The 20,640-nt window shown below is 36.6% G+C and overlaps 1 protein-coding gene and 1 pseudogene across 3 annotated transcripts in view; both read left to right on the top strand.

Moving 5' to 3' along the window:
* Tmem170a (transmembrane protein 170A) overlaps nt 1-20,640 on the top strand; it is a 129,551-nt gene that overhangs the window by 71,168 nt on the left and 37,743 nt on the right. The gene's annotated exons all lie outside the window — the stretch shown is intronic.
* On the top strand, nt 4,206-5,384 carry LOC139702704 (small nuclear ribonucleoprotein G pseudogene; annotated as a pseudogene).

The raw sequence follows: 20,640 nt of genomic DNA, 5'->3' as shown, positions 1-20,640 counted from the left end.
CAGGTTCTTTTGCAAATGAATCTTGAATTTTGTTTAGCAAGAGCCATGGACTGTTATGAGCCTAGTGACAATTAAAAGCTCTTAAGACATATAAATAAAATATTAAAGATGCATGTAATAAAGCAGTCCCCAAAAAGGCAAATAATTTTAAGAGGCACCTTTTCCCCCTGCATGCACGCGTGCGCACGCACACACACATACACACTCACACACATACACTTGTTGCAATTAAATTAATATTACCTGCTTAACAAATATAGGGAACATGTGTTTGTCTTCATGTCAGTTTTATACAGGGGTCCTCCAACTCCAGTGTCATTTTTAAACTGGGGGTGGTTGAACCCAGGGGTACTTTACCACTGAGATATATTTCTTAACTCTTTAAAAAAATTTTTTTTTTTTAAATTTTGAGACTGAATCTCACTAAACTGCTGGATCTGGCCTAGAACTTAGGATTTTCCTAACTCAGCCTCCCAAGCATCTGGTATTATAGGCATGCACCACTACACCAGTTCCAAAATCTAATAGCCAGTTTTTGCCACATGGAAACATTACCATATTTTATGGTTTTTTCAAGAGATATTGTAGATTTGGAGTTTATGTGGATTTGTATAATTTTTTTTTTAAGTGGGTCAAAAGAAAGTAGGCCAGTTTGGGGCTTGGGGTTGTGGCTCGGAGGTAGAGTGCTCACCTAGCATGCGTGAGGCCCTAAGTTTGATCCTCAGCACCACATAAAAAAATAAAATATAGTTTTTAAAAAAGAAAGAAAGTAGGCCAGTTTGAAGACTTGATCTGATCTGCTTCCTTTCACTTATCTTGAGGCTCTGAGTGGCAGAGAATCGACTGGCCTTAATACAATTCTTTTTCAATGGCCTTTGTAGATCCAGTAGACACATTTGTAATATTGCTTTTTCTATTTCATCAGAAGAAACAAGCTTGGGGGCATGTATATCTCTAGCAATAGTCTATGTTTAGATCATTGGAGAATAAGTAGCTCCTGCTACAAAGCCATGAGCCTAGATAAATCTAGAGCAGAAGCACAAATTAGAATTCTCCAAAGCAGTATGTGCTTTGTACTACTTTTATTATTATTCCACAATTTTTTTTTTTTAATTCTTCTATGCCTAGTGAGGTTAGTCTCATTTTACCTTCAAAAACTATACTGAGGTACTGGATACAGTGGTGCATGCTTAGGAGACTGAGACAGGAGGATCCCAAGTTCAAAATCGCCTGGGCTTAGCAAGACCCTGTCTCAAAATCAAAGTAAAAAGGACTCAAGGGTATGACTCAGTGGTAGAGCACCCCTGGGTTCAATCTGTAGTACAAGGAAAACAAAATAAAACAAAACAAACAATAATCGCTTGATGTCAAATAGTCATTCAGTGCTCATATTTCCTTGATTTATCAAAAATTGATGTTTTCTCTGACAAGTTTGCTTGAGTAAGGATGTAAATAAGGTCCATATGTTACATTTGACTGATAAACCTTTTAAGTCTCATTTTACCTTCCTTACCCTACATCTTTCTCCAGCATTTTTTTTTAACAGCATTTTTTTAGGGATAATTTAGCATACTCCTAAAATTCGTCTACTATAAGCCTGTAATAGTTTAATGATTTTTAGTAAATTTTTAACATTTGTAGCCTTCATTCATAAATCAGTTTTAGAACATTTCTATTCCCCATAAAGTTCTTTTCTGCCCTCTTACAGTCAATTTCTGCTCTTATTTTCAACACCAGACAACTTCTAATCTACTTTCTGTCTCTGTAGATTTGCCTTTTCTGGAAATTTCATTCAATTGGAATCATACTATATAGTCTTTGTTAGTTTCTTTTACTTTAATGTTTTTGAGTTCATCCATGGTATAATACATATCAATAATCCATTCTTTTTTATTGCTAAATAACATTCCATTATAATGATTTTATTTATTCATTGATGGACAGTCATTGGGGTTATTTCTACTTGTTGGCTGTTGTTTTTAATAATGCTGCTGTGAACATTTTCTGTATGAATTTTTGTATAGACATGTTTTCATTTCTTTAGGTTTGATAACAAGGAGTGGAATTACTTGACATATGATAAATTTATGTTTTTAAAAATGTTCCAGTTGTTTGCCAAAGTGGCCTCACCAGTTTACATATTGACCACAATGTACAAGTGTTTCCATTTGTCTACTTTCTCACCAACATCTTATGGGGTCAATCCTTTTGGTCTAGCAAGTTTGTAGGGGTACCTCATTATATTTAAGTTACATTTCTCTAATGTCTACTGATGTTGAGCATCTTTCCATGCCTTTTCTAGCCGTGTATATCTCCTGTAATAGGCTATAGATTGTACACCTTCTGATCAAGTTAGGATTTCCCACCTTACTTTCCAGCTGTTTTGACAGCCAGATTCAGTACCGTCTCCTCAAGTCATGGAGAATCAGGTTTCAGCTTGAATCCAGCCCCTCTGTACCACAGGCAGTCGGTCAGATCTCAAAAAGTCAGTCCCCAATTCCTCAGGGCTGATCCCACTCCACTTTCTACCTGTCTTTGGTTGCTCTCCAGTGCCTTTAAATAAACCTGTGTTTTCTGTGTGTTAGCTGGAGTTTATAATTGTTATGCGTCAGGGGAGGATTTGTCCAAAAAAAACACCCTACTCCATTACCATGTTATTCCATTTAATAATAGCTTTTCTCTTATTCTTACATCATGGATAAATGTTTAACCTTGTTATTCAACTTCAAATATTACATCTAAATTATCATTGCTTTCTGATTTGTAGGCTCTTTAAAGGCTTAGAGTAACTCCTTGTATTAATCCACTAAATATTTAAGGGGAGATGGAAAAATAACTAGCCAGTCACCTTGGCCGACTTTGTATTGTATTGATGGCCAGGTAATTCACAACAGATCATAGCCACAAGTAAGTAACTTGGTTTCCTTCTCAGCACCCATCCATTTAAAACTCTCATGACCTATTCAGGAGACTGAGTCAGGAAGATTGAAAAGCTCAAGGCTAGCCTGGGCAACTTAGTGAGATCCTGTCTCAAAATTTAAAAAAATTAAAGGCCTAGAGATGTAGCTCACTGGTTGAGGGTTTTCCCATCATGTGTGAAAGACTATGGGTTTGATCCCCAGCCCTATAAAAATAAATAAGTAAATAACCATTCTCAGAAATATCTACCAAAACAGTATATTAGGTAACTAGTATTTAGCAGGGTTTAAAAAAATGAACAATTGACATACATTTATAAGTGCTTAGATTAGTGGTTCTCAAACTATTTTGTCTTAGTCGGACTATTTTGCATCCATATAAACTATAAAGGACTCCAAAGAGCTTTTGATGCCTACTGACATTTTACCGTATTAGAAATTAAAGCTGAGAAACTTAAAATATTGATTTTCAAGTAACAGTAGTAAGTTCATTATATGTTAACATAAATAGCATAATTTTGTGAAAAAATAAGTATATTTTCTAAAATGAAAAGGGAATTTGGTAAGGAGAGTGCATCTTACATTTTTAACAAGTTTCTTTAATATCTATCTTAGTAGACTGTGCAGGACCAACAGCTGTATGATGTTTCAGAAGGTAGCCAACATTCATAGCCACTTCACATGGACCCTTGCTGATATTGTCACCAATCATGGGACTCTGGAAAACACTCCTGTATACTTTAGAGAATGTGAAAGAGAAGGGTAAATAGTGTCTTAGTGTTGTCATTAAAATTGTTTTAACCTCTTCAACTTCTTGAAAAAATTCTCAGGTCTCTCAGGGATCCCTGAACCACATTTTGAGTACTGTAGGTTTGGTATATCCCTTGAAGGATTCTCAATCAGCTAAGCATAATATTTGTTTCAGGAGAACGAGAATTTGGTAGCTGAGAGTAGACTGGAGTCTGACTCTTCTTGAATATTTTGAATATTTTGCCTTGTACATTAATTATTATTTTTAAAAGGTAAACTATTAAAGTCCTTATCTTCCTTCTCAAAAAGTTAGATTTTTTTTTTTTTAAGTTATTTTACTTTAGGGGCTAGAGATGTAGCTCAGTGGTAGAGCATTGGGTTCAGTTCCCAGCACTGCAAAAACATATGGGATAGGGAGAAGTACATTGGAGAAACCTCTCCCATTTGGGTTAGGTTTCCACTATCATTAACTCTCACTGCCCCTGTTTTCTTTTATTGTGTATGTGTGTATTTTTTTTTTCACTTCCTTTCTTTCCTTCTAGACTGTTAACTCTGTGGGAGCATAAGTCAAATCTCTTTGCTCACTATTCTTCATTCAGGACTTGGTTCGTAATAGTTGGTTATACTGGATGAATGAATGATTGAGGATCTGTGGGAATTTGTACCAGTTTCCCATTTGTCAGTGCTGAGCAATTCTGGATAGTTGCCAGAAACAGATGTCTTACCCAAACACCTTTTTAGCATAGGTTAGTGATTGCAGCGTTTGTACTGGTTCCTTATAGGTGGTGTGCTAGATGAGCAGTCAATAGTAATAAACAATTTAGGAAGTCAGGTTTCACAAGAGGGGACCACAAAGTGGTTCTCTTATGCTGACTTTTAAGCACAGTTTTTTTTGCTATTTTAAAAATTCCTATTCGTTCTTTGATTTGTTGTGTTTTTCTCTAGATAAACAAAATTAGCATTTTTTTCCCCCAGAAGACCTCATTGGCTTTGTAAGCCCTGACTCCAGTGCCAGAATAAAGAGCATTATACCACCGTTTCAAAACATCTCTGAGTCTGCAGAGTAGACAATATGAGCAGCTCACCCTCCCGAGCTGAAAAAATTATGGACAAGAAGTTATCATTGAAATTAAATGTGGCAGACATGTCCAAGAATATTGTGGGGATTTGATCCCTTCATGAATCTTGTAATAGATGAATGTGTGGAGATGGCAACTAGTGGACAACAGAACAATATTGGAATGGTGGTAATATGAGGAAACAGTATCATCATGTTAGAAGCCTTAGAATGAGTATAAATAACGGCTGTTCAGCAGAGAAATCCTTGTCCTCCCTCCAGAAGCCCTGTTTAACTATGACTTGAAAATTAGGTCATGTACATTTTCATATTAAACTTTTTGTTAAATAATAAACTTCAATAGCAAAAAAATAAAAAAAAGAGCATTATACCAAATGCTTTCTTGTGCCTGAATGAAGTTGGCCAAATGTGATTCTTCCAGTAGAAGGCCAGTGGCTGGATTTCAGAGCAGACAGTTTCCTTGCAAACTTAAGGCCACCCATTGCCACAAGATCTACCCCTGCCATCCTAAAAAAATCTCAGCTGGTGCTCTTGCTACAGCCATTAAAGTTCATTCAGAAGCTTCCTGCCTTTGCCTCTCCATTTCCCTGTAATATTGTTTTTAAAAAGAATTAGCACTGAGGCTGGAGTTGTGGCACAGTGGCTCACCTAGCACGTGCAAGGTCCTGGGTTCTATCTTCAGCACCACATAAAAATAAATAAATAAAGGTATTGTGTCCAACTACAACTAAAAAATAAATATTTTTTAAAAATTAGCACTTGTTTTATATAAAACAGGCAGAGGGTTTGCCTAGTATCCGGGGAAGGGAAATTGCAGTGTGAAATAATCCTTTTCCTTACACAATACTTAGGTTTGCTTGTAAGTGAAGAAATGAGGAGTATGTCTTTAAGATTGGTTCATTCTTGTGGTGCCTGTTTTCTTGGGCTATCATGAGTGTATTTTCTAAACCCCAAATCAGCATACCTTTTTTGACAGCATCTTTTTTTATTTATAGAATTATTTATCAGAAGGATTTTATGGTGGTTTCAGAAGAAAGTCAAATATTTATCCACAAGAATGGGATCCTAATTAGAATACTCATATGATTATATCAAAATGGATTCTACTGTCATGTATAACTAAAAAGAACCAATTTAAAAAAATAAAAAAAGAAACTGCCTTAATGTCTTACAAAGCATCTGGTACCATTTTGGCATTCTTAATGAACAATGAATAAGAGCTCCTCTTGTTCCACGTCCCTGCCAGCATTTGGCATTGTCAATGTTTTGGATTTTAGCTGTTACAATAGTTTTATAGTAGTATCTCATTGTTAGTTTAATTTGCAGTTCTCTGGTGAATATAATGGTGAACATTTTTATGTTTTTTGTCATTCATATATCTTTTTTGGTGAAATGTTGAGTTTTAAGATAAATATTTTCTTCCAGTCCATTGCTTGCATTTTCTGTCAACAGTGTCTTTTGTAGAGCAGAAAATTTTAATTTTAATAAAGTCTAAATATTATTTTTTTTAAAGTAAGCCAAATATAATCATACATTTAGGAGTAAAACAATTGGATATATCCAAGAAAATCCATGTTACATTTCCTGGAGGACAGGAATTTGACCCTTTAAGAGAGGAATATACTGAATTTTAAATTTGATTCTTGTGGGTTTTCACCACAGTGAAGGTATCAGAACTCCTAGAGCTGTAGTCTGGTCCTCCCTCTGTACCCAAAATAGAGTATTGCCTGTAGGCAAACCTTGGTTTGGTTCTTTGTCTGGAAGACTGTAGGACAGACAGTACAAACACAAGATGACAGTACTGACCCAGAACTGTCCCATTCTAACCTCACCTAGTTTGATAGATCCTACAGTGGAGGAACTAGCTGTTTGATGGTAGTGAAAGCACCTAAGGGAACCAATAACTTCATTGAATTCTTTGTTTTTTTCTACACGTCCTACAAATGATTTCCTATAGATCTGACAATTGTGGTCAAGATAGGCTCTTTTGCTTGTTTTTCTTAGGCCATGCTTCCAGCACGCTGCGGAATAGGAGAAGGAAGAGAGCAAAGAAATAACAAAAGTTCTGAGAACAAATACAAGGAAACCAGGGGAACAAAGAGGAAACAGACATTGAGAAATTCCAAAAGAAACCAGACAAGTAGAGAACATGTTCGTGTGTTCTGAGTTATTTTCTATAGTATATTTATGGAGAGTACAGGTGCCTTGGCAGTTCTATTGTGTATTATAAAAATCAGATTTTTTTTTTCATTCTCTTAGCTTCTCAAAAGGTTAACCCTTCTTAAATTTTATTTACTTATTTTTTTTATCTGACCAAATATTCTGTTTTAAAATTATAGTTTTAGTTCTTTCTGGATCTCTTGTCCCAAAGCAGCAAAATCTGTGACATTGACAGCAGTCTAGTTCTGATGTTAATGTCTGGAACACATTAATAGAGACCTGAATCAATGACTTGAACCCAGTATTTTACCTCTCAAAGTCTGCATTACTGGGCAATGGTCAGGTATTGTTAATGTGTGCAGAGCCACGTTTATATGATGAAGCTGTAAGCACCAGACAGTGGGAACCCAGTTGCAACAATTAGAACAACTTATGTTAAAAATATGCATGCAATAAATATTTGTTGGTTAATGAATTGATTTATAGGAAGAAAATTGAGAAATGAATGGGTATGTCTGACAGGATAGCCAAAATGCATCTTACTGTGCAAGAAATTAAATAACATTTCTAGAGAATAGGTTTCAACCACTATTTTTTACTATTACTCTTAAAAGGAAGAAGTCTTGTGTGTATCTTCTTAACATCTTCCCTGTGACATATTTGTGGTATGTTTAATGTCTAGTTTATTTGTCTATTAGAAATTAATGTTGCTTAAATATTAAATGTGAACTGATATATAATATGGCTTGTTCTTTTAAACACTTTAAAATACCTTAACTGTTAAAATATAAATACAGTTATTACAAAGCACTACTGTCTGTTTGGGGGTAATCTGATGGTAGATTTTCAGTTATCTTGATTTTCAACAGTTAATTTAAAAAAGAGCTCTCTTCTGTTTGTCCTTACTTCATGTTCCCTCAGGAGGTTTTGGAGATGGAGAAAGAGAACTACTATCCCTTTCCAGTGTAGACAAACCTATTTTTAACCCTCTGTGGTGCTCACTCATTTTTACACAATTCATTTCAGTTAACCGTAGTTATTTTTTGATGTTTAGATTGTCACTGTCTAGCTAATAGCATTGTCATTGAGCTGACCTCTTTGTCCTTTCAGCGCTGATTATGACAGTCATATTGGTAGTCCCAGCTGCTCAGGAGTCTGAGGCAGGAGAAGCATAAGTTCAAGGCCAGCCTAAGCAATTAGTGAGACACTGTCTCAAAAAATAAAAAGGACTGGGGATAATATTTCAGTGGTAGAGGGCCCCTAGCTTTAATCCTTGGTGTACTGGGAGAAATAAAAAGTATTCTTGCTTTCTGGTTACTTAAAATACCAGGATGGCCTTGTTTATTGTTATTTAGTTTTTGTTTTTGTGCTGGTGATTGAACCCAGGGCCTTGCACATGCTAGACAATCAGTCTACCACTGAACTACATCCCTAGCCCACTCTTGATTGTTTTCTTGCCTCTAGACATGAAGTCATTTCCCATCCAAATACTGGTTCCCTTTTTTTTTTGGTACCAAGGATTAAACCCAGGGGCATTCAGCCACTGAGCCACATCTGCAGCCCTTTTTATTTATTTTTTTTAATTTATTTATTTTCGGGAGGGAGTGGGTACCAGGGGACTGAACTTGGACACTTGACCACTGAGCCATATCCCTAACCCTATTTTGTATTTATTTAGAAACAGGGTCTCACTGAATTGCTTGGTGCCTCACTTTTTGCTGAGGATAGCTTTGAAATCTCTTCCTGCCTCAGCCTCCCCAGCCGCTGGGATTACAGGCGTGAGCTGCCATGCCCAGCTATATTGTATTTTGGTACAGGGTCTCAGTAAGTTGTTGAAGCTGGCTTTGAGCTTTCAATCCTCCTATTTTAGCCTCCCAAGCTGCTGGGATTACAGGCATATGCCACCAGGCCCGGCACCATCTTAATTTTATCATTCTCATCTTTTTTTTTTTAATGTTTATTTTTTAGTTGTAGTTGGACACAATACCTTTATTTTTATTTATTTATTTTTTTAATGTGGTGCTGAGGATAGAACCCAGGGCCTCACACTTGCTAGACGAGCACTCTACTGCTGAGCCACAACCCCAGCCCCTCTCATCCTTTTCTTTATAGTGTTTTTTTTTTAATCGTTTAATGTGAGTACCCCTAAATAGTCATTATTTAGGTTTGCTTGTTTTTAAACTTGAAATAATTGATAGTTTACAATATATTTTTTTGATTTTTTTTCTATGTCATGTTATTTTTAGATCCATGTTGATGCAGTTTAACTTCATTAGTATTTATTACTTTATTATATCTTTTTTATGTAACTTATTTTATTCATTCACCATTTAAACAGCTGCCTAGATAATTATACAATAGTACAATTATAGCACAATTTATCCATTGTCATGGTGCCAGACATTCATATACTTTATTATATCTTACTGTACAAATATATCACAATTTTTGTGTGCTTCTGTGTTATTTCTAGAGTTCCAATATTGGAAAAAATACTACCACAAACATTGTTGCATGTTTCTTGCGCATGTGAAAAATAGTTCTACAGGTCCAGTTTTTGTGACCCCCTAGTAAGAAATATAGTTTCATTATGACTGCCTTATGTACACACATACTAACTGGGTTCACAACTAAAACAAAATTTACTGAACTTACACAGAATAAGGTAAAATACAGTACATAGTGTGTAATGAGGCAAAATGTCACATTGTGTTCTATTCTGTTTTTTTTTTAATACTACCTTTAGAGCTGGAGGTGTAACTCAGTGGTTGAGCACTGGCCTAGCATGCTTGGGGACCTTGAGTTCAGTCCCTAGCACCACAGTACACACATGTATACATGCATGCATGCATGCATGCATACATACAGGCTATGACCCACTAAATTAATTCATGATCCTTTGGATTACAACCAGCTATTTTAAAAAACTAAGAATGAATTTGATGAATATGTTTAAATGTTAACCTAAAAAGATATGGTCGTTTTGTTTTTTGAAGTGATTGAACCAGTCTAGCAGCAGGTGAGTTTCTTTTGCATCAGTCCTTTCTGTTGGCAGACTTCAGTGTTGCCAGTCTCATGGGTGTAAAGTGGATAACCTAGAGTTTTATACATTGGGTTCTCAATATATGGAACAGTGTGTATGTATACAATGTGTGCTAAAGATGAGTGAGTCACAGAACAGAGATTGGGAATTCATCAGAACAAAACAACAACTAAAAAAAGCTGGAAGCAGCTAATAAAAGAAAGACTCCAAGACTATAGGAGTTAATGAGATACATGTTTTCCCATTAAATGGCAAATTGTACCAGTTTTATTTAAATCTTAATGGACAGGATAATCCAGTAGTAGCCTTGAGGCCTTGGTGATACCTGGTAACTGATAAGGGTTACGTGGACCCCAGTTATGTACAACATAATTTGTTCATGCTACTGATATAGTTATTAGACAGGTATAATTCTACATGTGTAAACTAATCTTGAAAGAAAATTAGTTTATGCTTTCTTTATCTGCCAGTACCACAAAAAAAATTTCAGCTGTCTTTTCCCCAGGGCTTCTATTATTCATCTGATGCCAGGATTTAGAATCAGTCCCATTACTTTAGTTCCAAGGAGCTTTATTCTCTACCCAGCCATCTGATACTCATTCAGAGCTTGAAACTTAATTAGGCACTATATTCTCTTCTGAGACATTTTAGTTCTTCCCCACCTTCTACCCCAGAGTCTACAAGACTGAAATAAAAGCTGTATTGCAATATATGAGGACCCTTGTGTTTACTTTCTGAAATGACTTCTTCCAGAAGCCGTCTTTTATTTGATGTGATAAATATGTGCGGTAAGTCACAAAACAGATATTCTAAGCTTTATTGGAAGATCAGAGAGATTTCCGGGATGGGGGTTATTTGTTGAGATGGGGTCTCTTTGTTGCCCAGGCTGGTCTCAATCTCTTGCATACAGAGATTCTCCTGCTGAGGCAGGAGAATAACAGGGAATATAGGTATGCCACCCCCATGTCCAACTGGGAAATCAGAGTTGTAAAAGGAAGTATAGATGATTCATTGAGGTAGAAAACTTGTCTCTCAGCAAATCATTTTAGCTTTTTCTGGGGAGTTAGCAATGCACATGTGAGTGTTTATATCACACAATAAACAAAACATTGAAAACTGTAGTTGCCATTTAAGAAATACTGGCACCCAGGGAAATCACCTTTGGTCAAGTAGATATATATATATATATATATATATATATATATATATATATATACCTGTGGGGCCAGAGGTTGTTACTTTTTTGTTCTGAGTTCAAACTTACTTTCAGTGGTCAGAATATGTCTTGAGATTTGCTTAAGGCTGTTACCCCTGGAAAAAAAGATAAGAGAATCTGATAGGAGGTCAACACTGTTGGTTAGTACCAGGTAGAGGTAGTGCCTACTTGCACGTTGTAACTACCCTGGACTTTCAGGAAAGACTGGTTGGATGATTTGACAAATTCAAGGCATGAGATTTTAGTCATGTGTTCCCCCACCCCCAGTGTTATCTCCCCCTCTCTAAGAGTCTTTTGGGGAAAATTCATTGCACAGACCGACTAAAATCCAACAATTAATCCACTTCACAGCATATTTGCCTCCACAGAGCTTTGCCGTTTTGGAACATTGGTGTGAATTATTCCCCGTTAATAAGAATCTGGCTTTTCTTCCTACTGGAGAAAAGCAGCTTATTGTGCACATTACTGTATATCAGCAGTTTTGGAACTTTTCATTCTCAGGGCCTGTTTGCATTTTTCAAAATTATCGAGTGGGTTATGGACTGTTGTTATTTATAGTATAAGTAACTGAAGTTAAGAAAATTAAAAATAGCTCATTTTAATAATAATAATTTTAAAAAAACTGTTACATGTTAAAATAACAGAACTGTATTTTTTAATTAGAAAAGTAGCACAAGTTTTAGAATCTTTTTATTATCTGACTTAATAGAGGATAGCTGGACTCTTAGAGCTGCGTCGCCATTCAATCTAGAGTGTTTTTTTCGGGGGGAGTGGGGAGTCCTGGGGATTGAACTAAGGGGCACTCAACCACTGAGCCATATCCCCAGCCCTATTTTGTATTTTTATTTAGAGACAGAGTCTCACTGAGTGCTTACTTAGCTCCTCTCCATTGCTGAGGCTGGCTTTGAACTCATGATCCTGCTGTCTCAGCCTCCCAATCTGCTGGGATTACTGGCGTATGCCTGGCCCAGTCTGTTTTGATAGGTTGTTTTGGTTGAATCATAGAAGAAAATACAGCCTTGAGCAGATATGTAGTTGGAAAAGGAAAGAGTTGACTGCCGTGTCCCCACCCTCCCTTATCTTTTGTGGAACTCACTGAGCTATATCCCAAATCCTTTTTAGTTTTTATTTTGAGACAGATTCTTACTAAGTTGACAAGGTTGACCTTGAGCTTGTGATTCTCCTGCCTCAGCCGCCCAATTGGTTGGGATCAGAGACACCATTGTGCTGACAAGAAAGGAGTATTTTAATAGCTGTTTTGATAACTTTGGTAACCTTCTGTGATACTGCATCAAAAAGTGAACAGTGGTGGTTTCTTCAAGTTTAGTCATGATGTGAAATCTAAACCACGTCAATAAACTTTTTGTATTAGTATATTAAAATCCTTCATTCTGCCTTGTACCTTGAATGATCTTATTACCAATATGCATGAATTGTAACATTGTGCATTAGTCATTTGGAGCATATTTTTTTTGCTGGATTATACAGATCTTCTGTTGCCTAATTTCGTTAGAGCAAATCACAGTCATTAATAGCATAACCAGTCTCATCAGAAGTCTTTAAGTCCTGGGAAGCTGTCCAGCTCACAATCATCTATACAAAAATATTCCAAAATTCTGAACCTCGAAATGTAGCATTGGCAAAAATACTGTCAGTTCTCCTTGAAGTGACAGACTGACTTACTTCGTTCATTTTTGAGTAATGAAAAAAAATGTCAGCCAAATACCCAAGTGTGAATAGCCTTAGTTTATCTTCCATTCTTTGAAGTAAAATGTCATTCTGTTATCCAAGCAGATCCTTCAGCTTGCAGCTTGCTTGCACAAATTCTTTTCTGGGAGACCTCTAATCTTGGCAGAAGTGTTTTATGATTATTTCCCATCCTCACAAAAAACATATATCTATTTTAAAAATTAAGGTTTTAATCATTTTATTTTATATAGAACTATGTTTATTTCATTACAGATAAAATATATGACAGGTTTGAGGCCCATAGTACAGCAGTAGAGCACTCACCTAATTGTGAGGCCTTGAGTTCGATCCGCAGTATCTCATACACAAATTATATTACAAATATATAAAATATTTATTTTACTTAATTTCAGCCTTTCAGGTTTTTTTAAATAAAAATAAAGGCTTTTTTAAAAAAGGTTTTGTTTTAGAATAATTTTATGTTGGGTAATCTTAATAGGTTATATCAGAAAAGCTTCTGAAAATGATATGGTGAGTTCCCATATACTTTCACTCAGCTTTCCCTAGTGTTAGCATCTAATATAACTATGGAACATTCATTAAAATAAGAGATTTAAAGCCCAGTGTGGTGGCACACGCCTGTAATCCCAGTGACTTGGGAGGCCGAGGCAGGAGAATCACAAATTCAAAACCAGCCTCAGTAACTCTGGCTTTGCTGGGGGTTAGGGATGTAGCTCAACTGTAAAGTGTTCAATCCACAGTACCAAAAAAAAAAAAAAAAAATAGAGATTAACATTAGGATAGTACTGATAACCAGATTCCATACTATTTTCATCTCTTCACTTTCTCTCAAGTGCCTTTCACTGTTTCAGGATCCAGTCCAAAACACCCCATTGCTTATTTGCAAACTTATTTCTTTAGTTAGGATTGAACCTAGGGCCCTCTACCACTGAGCAACATCTCTTTTTCTTTCTTATTTTGAGATAGGGTCTTGCTCAGTTGCCCAGTCTGGCCTTGAACTTGAGATCCTCCTGTTTCAGCCTCTTGAATCACTGGGATAACAGGCATGTCCCTGGCTTTTTTTCTATTCTTTCAGCAAGTCTCAAGAGATAATGATGGTAGTAGTTATTCAATGAATGCCTACCATGGCTATTTAATGTGTATTGTCTCTAATCCTGAAGAAGAGTTTTATCCTCATTTTACACAGATGTTTATACAGGTTTGTTAATTTGCCCAGAGTTGAAACAGGCTTAGAACCAGATTCACGGGGTTTGTCTACCTCCAAAACCTGAGCTCTTTCTGCTGCATCATGATGCTTTTCCAAGGAGATGGAAGCCGGGAAGCAAAGGCATGAATACAAGTGGCAGATAGGTTTCCTGACACCTGATCACATTGATCATGGCCATCACCTTGGAAGTGGAGGAACCACTGATACATTGCAAGATATTTGATGTCCCTGCTGTAGGCCATCCTTTCTTCCTTTGCCTTTTCACCCTTTCAGTTTTCTAAATGAAGGGCTTTTGTTCTCTGTGGACTTTACATATTCTTTTGAGAAATCACCTGAAGGCCAGATTCACATTTACCTTTTCTAATATATTTGAATATTCCCCCAGTGAAAACCACTTAGTTCATTAAAGTAAGCAAGTTTATTTTTCTGGTAAACTTTTATGTTACCTGAAAAAAAAATTTTTTTTGTTGTTATTGATAATAAGGGAAGCATACTTCTTTCATTGGAGACATGGGTTTTTATGATAATTTGGGTAGAAATTCCTCCTCTAAACATAAAAAGTAATTACAACAGAGGGTATAAACATTCTACTTCAATTACAAATGTTGTCTTATGTTCCCAGAAAGAGAAAAAGAATAAAGATTCAGTAAATTAGGAGTATTTTTACCATTATGAACATCATGGTCCTATTTTCCTCTTCCTTCTTCCCTCCCTCCCTCCTTCCTTTTCTTCCCTTCTTACTTTTTTTTTTTTTTTTTTCTTTTTTTAATGTCCCCAGCCCTATTTAAAATTTTATTTTGAGACAGGATCTTGCTAAGTTGCCCAGTCTGGCCTTGAAATTACAATCTTCCTGCTTCAGCTTCTTGAGTAGCTGGGATTACAGGTATGCGCCATCACCCCTGGTTCCATTTCTTTCTTTTTCTTATTTCACCAGTATTCCTATTAAGCCTGCCCATATTATTTTAAAGCAAATTTCAGATACATAATTTTATCTATAAATATTTAAATACTTTTGGGGGGGGATGTGAGGGGTATGGAAATTGAACCCAGAGGTGTTGAGTCATATCCCCAGTCTTTTTTAAGACAGGGTCTCACTAAGCTACTTCGAGCCTGAGTCTCCTGAGCCACTGGGATTACAGGCTCATGTCTGACATCCAGCTCAATACATATCTTTAAAAAATATTTGCCCATAAATATTTCAATATGTATCTCTCTTTTTTAAATATAATCACTGTTATAATTCTTGGAAAAAATTAACAGTGTTTTTATAATTTTACCAATTATTCAGTCACTGTTCAAATATCCAATTTTTCTCACGTATTTGGTTATTTAGTTTTGTCTTTTTTGATACTGTAAATTCAACCCCAGGGGTACTCTATCACTGAGCCTTTTAATTTTTTTAAAATTTTGAGGCAGGGTCTTGATAGATTTTTTGTCATAAAGAGTTTCCCACATCCTGGATTTAACTAGTTACAGTCTCGTGGTAAAGTTTAATATGTTCCTCTATCCTCTTATTTTCCTACAAATTAACAATTGGATCTAAGGACTTGATCAGATTCCAGCTACATAAACACACACACACACACACACACAAAAAAAAATTACTATTGAAGCTGTTTTGTTTGTTTTGCAGTACTGGGGATTTCACCCAAGGCCTCAAGCATGCTGGGTAAATGCTCTATGATGGAGCTACACCTCCAGCCCTTTTTTATTTTTGGTATTTGGGCAGAACCCAGGGGGTGCTCTCCACTGTACTACATCCCAGTGTACTTTTTTTTTTTTTTTCTTTTTTGAGACAGGTTCTCCCTAAGTTGCTAAGACTAACCTCAAACTTTTTTTAGGGTGAGTGGGATACCAGGGATTGAACTCAGGGGCACTTGACCACTGAGCTGTGGAAAGCCACCCACCTATAAGCTAAACATTCTCTCTCAGCCTTGAGTAAGGGGGTATTGGTACCTTACCCTGTGCAATGCAAGTGGCCTCCACCCTCATTTGGCAAAGAAGTTTGCTCTAACTCTGGATTTGGGTGTTACCTAATGGAATTGAACAACCCCGCCCCCCCTTGAAACTTTATCCCCTGCCTTATTTGGTGAAGAACATTCTGTCGAAACTCCTTCGTGTGTCCCCTTATAAAAATAAAGAGATTGTGGCTCAGCGGTGGTGAACTCACCTGGCACAGGCGGGACCTGGGTTTGATCCTCAGCATCACATAAAAATAAAGGCATTGTGTTGTGTCCATCTACACCTAAAAAATAAGTAAATATTTTAAAAAATAAATGAAAGACTGTTTCCGGTGTGGAAGCTGATTTATTAAGGTCGCAGAGCAGTCCCACCCTCGTTATGAAAATTACTTCTGTGTCCTGTGCTTTTTTTTGCTGTTTTCCTAGCTTAATGTTGCAGCCAGCTCTTGAGCCCAGTTCATCTCGCCAGTGCGGATTGCTGCGAAACTGATCCATATCCCCAGCCCTATTTGGTATTTTATGTAGACGCCAGGTCTCACCGAGCTGCTTAGCACCTTGCTTTTGCTGAGGCTAGCTTTGAACTTGCCATTCTCCTGAGCCTCTAGGATTATAGGCCTGCGCACCATGCCCAGCTAGCTACTGAAGATTCTAGATCCCTTCATGGCTATAAAATGATGGTGGTCTGATTCTATCATTGCTTCCTTGATTTTTAGTTACAGTCCTTCAGTATATAAATCTCTTCTTCCTCAGCATAGTTCCTAGTTCAAATAGGAAGGACAAATTCCTTTATTTACCCATTTTAAAAATCAGTTGGTTCACTAACATCCTCCAGTTGTAACTAGTTAGTATTTTTATTATGAATTCATGAATTTAAACATTTTGATATTATTTCAGTCCATTACAGTCATTATCTGTATTGATTCTTCAATCATTTTACCTTTGGCCAGTAAGTAGTCCTTCAGATAAGTTCACAAGTCCTTTTGACACTGACCCTAGTAGTTTTCAATAGCTTCCATGTTATTAGGTATGACAGACTATTCCAGGCGCATTTTGTACATTTTTCTGCCCCACATCTGGTATTAGTCATCTACCCCTGGAGCCCTGGTCCCTTTTAGCAGGAAATGTTTCAAGACACTTGGGATGAGGATGCCTGTTCTTACTCAGTCGGTCATTTTTTACAGAGTTTTTCAAAACATAGAAGCAAAAAAAAAATTACATTTTGCTTTATTGTTATTTCCTTAATTCTAAAAGAATACCACTACTTCCAAATCAAGCTTAGAACTCCCAGCTTATAATTTAAAGCTTCTTCCTTTATAAGCCAAGAACAACAGGAATGTTGAAATTTTACTTTACTTCAAGGTACATACACCTCTCAGAATGACAATGTCAGCACCATCACCTGTTGGAATTAGTACAAGTGGCTTAAGTTGGGGTGTTTTGATTTTGCAGTTTGTTTTGTCCTTAGGGTATAATACTGTGTTCCAAAGTCACTTTGAACAGTTTGTCTTTTTTTTTTCAATGTCAACATTAGATATATATTAGATTAATTTTTAAATTTTTAGTGATTGCTTTTGTTGTTTAAATTTTCTGGTGTTTATCTACCCTTTCTTGGATTTACAGTAGTACAGCAGATAGCTTCCTCCACCTTGCTCATTTCTACTTATGACACTTGAAAGTTGTACTTAGAGTTTCTTTTTTTTTTTTTCTTGGTACTGAGGTAGAATCCAGGGGGTGCTCTACCACTAAGCCCCAGCACTTTTTATATTTTATTTTGAGACAGAGTATCACTAAGTTGCTAAGACTGCCCTTGAACTCGTGATCTTCCTGCCTCAATCTGCCCCATAGCTAGGATTGTAGGAGTGCACCCCTAGGAGCTCCTCATTCGTTTTTTATTTTTTACATTGATTTTTTTTTTTTTTTACACTCAAGGTATTTCATTGTATGATCTAACAGTTTATTCGGTTAATTTTTCTTTTATAAACATTTGGGTGCTTTCTAGTCTTGTTATTACAAAGATTCCTGCAGTGAATTGTCTTATGCTATGTGTTTGTGGGTTTTGGCAAGGTTTTCTACTTAAGTTGAGGCTGATTAAAGGTCTGCAATAGTTTTAAGATAACAACAATATTTAGTTAAAGAGTTCACAGTCTATAATTATTCATTAGGGGAATGCAGTTCAAACCAGCAAGATATTACTTCACACCCACTAGAGCGGCTATAATAATAAAAAAAGAGACCATCTGCATTTTCCCAAAGAAAATAAAGCCATTTTTTAGGGTGGGAAAGAGAAGTTTTGTTGATCAACAGGATTTCTAAGTTTTTATTAGACAGCAAAATACTGTCTCTGAGAGGTATAGGACAGAATTATTTCCAGAGTTTGGGTGGCTCACCAATCTCTTTCAGGGAGTGTTGACTTTTGGGGGGGATCGGGAGGAGTAGAGCCTTTTAGAGCTATCTTGGAAGATCAAATTATGCCCAGTGTAGATTATCTAAAAGCTTCATTTATTGTTGCTTCCTTCATCTTATCTGTCCACCTGGTACTCTGTTCATTAGAGTTTGCCCCTAGAGAACTTCAGCAAATTGACATTCCTGGTCCTTGGGCTGCTTCATTTACATTCACCTGCAGCTTTTATGTCAAAATCCAGTACAGGGCTGGGATTGTGGCTCAGTGGTAGAGTGTTTGTCTTGCATGTGTGAGGAACTGGGCTCAATTCTCAGCGCCGCATACAAATACTTAAATAAAGTAAAGGTCCATCAACAACTAAAAAAATATTTTTAAAAAATCCAGGACAAAGTCTCGCCACTTTTCTATTCTTTGTTTTTTGTTGATGGACATTTTATGTATATGTGGTACTGAGAATGGAACCCAGTGCCTCACACATGCTAGGCAAGTGCTCTACCACTGGCCTAGAACTCCAGCCCCACCATCGTTCTACTCCCAACACTAGCTGTATTCTAGTAAGCACGAAGGGTGAAGTGTTCACAAGAGATGGATTTTTGAATGCTGAACTTTGGCATTTGAGCCTTCACTCCATGTGGCTCGCCCTTACATCCAATTCCACTTTTTTTTTTTTAACAGACATTCAGATTTCTTTTTGGATAGAGACCTGGGACCCTTCAGACCTTATCCATAAAAGACCTGAATTATTCCCTGGCGCAGCCTCAATTTAGCCACTGATTACATGACCAGGTCTTAACAGCAACTGGACACTGACTCAGGATCAGATAACATGTGCCTTGAAAGGGTGATCTTTTTTAGTTATATTCTTGTAATCCAGCTTCCAAATTGGTCTACCTCAAACCAACCACAGTAGGAAAACAAATTATTTTGATTTCCTGATACCAAACTGTCAGAGATTTGGGAGATGTTCTTTCTAAAATGGTGTTGTTTCTGGACTCTCCCTAAGGCTCTTCTATTCCCTTTCTAAAGGTATGTTTTGAGTAGTCTTTCATTTTGTTTTCCTTTTTTCTTCTCATGTGAATATACTGCTGTAAAACAAATGAACATGACTTATAATGTGGTAGTTTGGTCATAAATTGTACCCTTATTTTATTGGTTTTTTTCCTACTGGATGTACTGCTCCTAATTTTGTTTTCTAAATTGAAGCGATTTGATTCCTAATTCCTTTGGTTTCTTCTGGGGTAAAATAGCATAATAAAAAACTAACCTTTTTGAAGTATATAATTCAGTGACACTTAGTACATTCAGAATATTGTTGTCATAATTCTGATTCCTTTTTATGTTTGTGTATAACAAAGGAAAAAATACGCATGGGTCCCCAAAGCCTTGTCTGTGCTGAGAGGGAAAGCTTTTCATTGGCTTCAGAATTGGTGTACTACTGCTAACAGTTTATTCAGCAGCCATGTAGTTGGTCTTTTGGATTTTAAGTAACCATGGTTTATTTCAGCCTATTGACTTACTATAATCACACTAAATAAGAGCTATAAAATTGTGCTGCTTTAATTTCATAATAAGGCAACTATTTCCTATTAGAGATTTTTGAAATGTCATAAATGAACGAACTTTTTTTTTTAATTTCACAAAAAATGCTGCATGCTCATCTATTGTTCAGGTTACTCAGCTCTCAGATCATCTATTGGATTATTTCCTGTTCTTTTTTTAATATTTATTTTTTAGTTTTAGGTAGACACAACATCTTTATTTTACATTTATGGGGTGCTGAGGATCAAACCCAGTGCCCCAAGCATGCTAGGCGAGCATGCTACCACTGAGCCAAAACCCCAGCTCCTTATTCCCTGTTCTTTACCACACTTTAAGATTAACCTTGGGCTGGGGTTGTAGCTCAGTGGTGGAGTGCTTGGCTAGCATGTGTAAGGCTCTGGGTCCAATTCTCAGCACCATAAATAAATAAATATCCATTGACATATATATATATGTCATGAGCTCCCTGGTAGTCTCCTGTGTGCTCTGGGGCCTGTCCCCCTAGTGACTCTGGGAATTGCCCAGGCTGTTTTATCATATATGTATATTTTCCATACAACTCCTTTACATTTGGGGAAAATTCCATTAGTGTTTATTCCTTGTCTGCAGGATGTAGAGCAGCTCCTTTTTTGCTGAAGAAAAATGAAGTCAACACAA

The sequence above is a fragment of the Marmota flaviventris genome, chromosome 18 (assembly GCF_047511675.1).
Source record: "Marmota flaviventris isolate mMarFla1 chromosome 18, mMarFla1.hap1, whole genome shotgun sequence".
NCBI lineage: Eukaryota > Metazoa > Chordata > Mammalia > Rodentia > Sciuridae > Marmota > Marmota flaviventris.
The sequence above is the reverse complement of the archived record's forward strand: the minus strand, read 5'-3'. Positions and strand labels throughout refer to the sequence as shown.